This window comes from Crocodylus siamensis, unplaced genomic scaffold (genome assembly GCF_052110815.1).
Source record: "Crocodylus siamensis isolate JL-2025a unplaced genomic scaffold, ASM5211081v1 HiC_scaffold_152, whole genome shotgun sequence".
Classification (NCBI taxonomy): Eukaryota; Metazoa; Chordata; order Crocodylia; family Crocodylidae; genus Crocodylus; species Crocodylus siamensis.
In genome coordinates this window covers 44,708-47,703 of record NW_028324562.1, presented here as the reverse complement: position 1 = coordinate 47,703, position 2,996 = coordinate 44,708, and the positions used below count along the sequence as shown (strand labels likewise).

Genomic DNA, 2,996 nt, shown 5'->3' with positions numbered 1-2,996 from the left:
CTGCCACGGCCCAGCCCGCTAGAGAAAAAGCCCCCACACCACGCCCTCAGAAATAGCAACTTGTACTAAAGGCATTCAGAGGTCTGAAACACACTAGGAAGCTCACGAGTTTCCTGAGCATTTTATTTTTATTGGGACCATGTTTTTCTTTTGAGAAAAGGGGAAGTTGAACTTCAGGTTATACCCAAGCACCACACCTTTACTGTACCTTATTTTTTAATCTTTTATATAAATCAGGACCGATTTTACTACAGTGCATTTACAGTTGTAAAGCAATGACTGGGAACCACATTACAGTCTTTTACCATTTGTAAACCCAGTGGGAAATATTTGCATTCAACAAGTAAGAACACACATCAGACTGGTAGACAGAATGAAAAAGTTTATTCCTTCAGCCAGATCCCAGGAGGAGAGGAAAACGACCAAATCTTCTCCGTGTAGAAGAGCACTGGCCACAAGGTGGAACGTTTTTTAGACCGTTTATTGTTGACTGTGCACATCTTAGGCCCACTTGCTCCTACTGGTTTGACACTGACCACACCAACTACCTTGAGGATCGTTTGGACAGAGGATGAGCTCTTCATCCCCATGGAGCTGGAGTCTAAACACTTTCAAACACCCATGGAGCCTTAACTTACAGACACAAACCAACTGCACCACAAACAGCCTCAAAATTGGCCCCACAAGCTCCAGCCTAAGCAAGCTACAGCCGAGCCACAAACCGAACCGAGCACAAACCTGCATTTCTACGCTGACACCGAGAACCGCTCCACAATCCGACCGAGGAAAACCTACACGCTGCCTTCAACCACATCTATTCTGATCCACTGCTTAACTGGCCAAGCCAAACCACCTGCAAAACCCTCGCCTGCTCCATATCAATATGCACAACTAGCACAATGCCTCAACCTCCTTACACACAATTGGGGCCAACCCAAGACTGTATACGTGGTGCAACTTGAAGCGTGCGGCTGCTGGCTCCTAATGGGTGCTGGAAAGCGTAGAGATGCACTCAACAGTCTCCATCTGTACTTATCTAAGCAGACATTAAACATTCCCCACCCTCCTGCCCACCCCAACCCACGCTTCTTGTTCCCGAGCTTTCTTCCGCTGCTTCCGTTCCTTCTTCTCCAGCTGCCCTTCAGGGACCTGCAACAGTTCACAAAACAGAAGCGGAGTCAGCTGGCAATGAATGGCACACCCTGCTAGAAGACTGTAGCTCCCAGTGCTCATTATACACTCGAGCATGATGTCCTTTAAAAACAGGAGGGTTCTGACATACCTCCGGTTAACTAAATGACGAATACCCCCCGTCTTCACTGAAACTCTCTTACCTTTGCCTCTGGGTTGCCCGGCATGGTTTTCTGCCCTGGTTATCAGTTAACTCCTATTTGTTTGTCGTCTTCTCCGCTCCTCCCTCTAGGGGCAGAAGGAACGAGACAAATGGGATGTCAGTCAGCATGGTGGAAGATGCGTCTGCAGACCCCAACTTCTCTCCCTCTTTTACCCTTACCTGGACCTGTGGCCACTGTCCTTTGTCCGTGGAGATGGGGGAGGCAGACATCCGCGGGCTCGGAGACAGACATCTGGGCAAGCCGGAAGCCGAGTGCGATGGGCCAGGACTCTGGACAGAGCTGCTAGGGCGGCACCATGAACGGTGACCACAAACACCAAAAACCCCGCTTACGGGCCGGTGCTCCCTGCACACAGCTGGCGGCTGGGGCGTGAAGCCCAGAGAAAACCTGCAAAGACCTGAATGCCAGCTGGCAGGTACCTCAGGCGGTCTCAATCAGGCGTCAAAATTCCCCCGTGCCCAGAGGACATAAGGACCGCAACTTCAGCCTTGTGTCACCGAAGCCACAGAGCCCAAAGGACTAAACGAAGTCTCCTCCCCCAGGGTCGGAGCAGGTGGGGGCGCAGCCCTGTTTACAGGGTGCGGGGAGAGGCCCTCTCAATAGTGGCAAGAGCAGCAGAACAGAGGAGCAGAGACCTGGACCTGAGTTACAGGGAGGTCACGAAGCCTCGGGGTGCCAACGCACTGCAACCTTCCCTGTAGCCCGTGGGTGTCGTCTCTGGCCAACCTCACCCACTGGAACCGGATCCAGAAAACCAAGGAGACCTGGACCCTGGTTACAGGCTGCAGGCCGGGGGCGGGGGCGCAGGAGAACGGCTGGCCAAGTGCCAGGGCACCTCGTCTCCAGGGACTCGGGCAGGGAATACACAGCCTGCCCCCAGGAAGGATGGCAGGAACTCTTCATGTGAGCTACCAAGTGGCCAAAGGTCTATGCTGGCCACCCAAGAGGGGGCCTAAGACCCGTACCCTGAGAGACAGGGAGGTCACGTGCCCAAAATTCCTGGGGGGGTGGCCTAATGCCCCCCGAAGCCAGAAGTCATGGAAATCTACGCCGGTGCTTAACCCCCTAGGTTAGGAGGGGGGAGGAGAAGGCTACGAGGTCGCATCTTGCCCCTTTCCAGCACTGGGAAGGAAATAAAATACGCTGCAGCGGTTTTAACAACAAAAAGAAAATAACAAACGCTTTCATTCCCAGGCGCTCCTCTCCCTCGCTCGCCACACTCAGCCAGGGGAAAAAGTGTTCCCAGGCCAGAAAGGAGCTCCATGCCGCAAACCGCTTCTCCTCGAGCCTTACGCTGCACAATCCTCCTCCGCTCCCAGGGGGCAAGACGGCTGAGACCAGCACCCTCGTTACGGGGCACGGCCCGTCTGGCTAGCCAGGCTGCCCACAAGGGGCAAAAGGGAGGGCCCAAGGCCCAGAGGTCCGCCCTGCTTACAAAAGGGAAAAGCCCAGGAGACACATTGAGACCTCCCCTGCTTACAGGGGGGTCCGCAGCTCTGCACAACCTAGCCCTCCACCAAGAGACGTGGGACTCGCACCCTCCTTACAGGGTACGGTCCGTCTCACCAGCCAGGCTGCCCACAAGGGGCAAAAGGGAAAAGGGAAAGGCCCAGAGCCCTGCTTACAGGGAGGGCCCAGTTA

The 2,996-nt window shown here is 54.4% G+C and overlaps 1 long non-coding RNA gene across 1 annotated transcript; it reads right to left on the bottom strand.

Annotated features, from left to right (window-relative positions):
* Window positions 1-367: 367 nt before the first annotated feature.
* LOC149851822 (uncharacterized) lies at window positions 368-2,761 on the bottom strand. Its single transcript, XR_016439538.1, has 3 exons — window positions 1,514-2,761; window positions 1,335-1,419; window positions 368-1,149 (listed from the first exon to the last, which is right to left on the bottom strand). It is a non-coding gene; the product is annotated as an uncharacterized LOC149851822 (long non-coding RNA).
* Window positions 2,762-2,996: the final 235 nt, after the last annotated feature.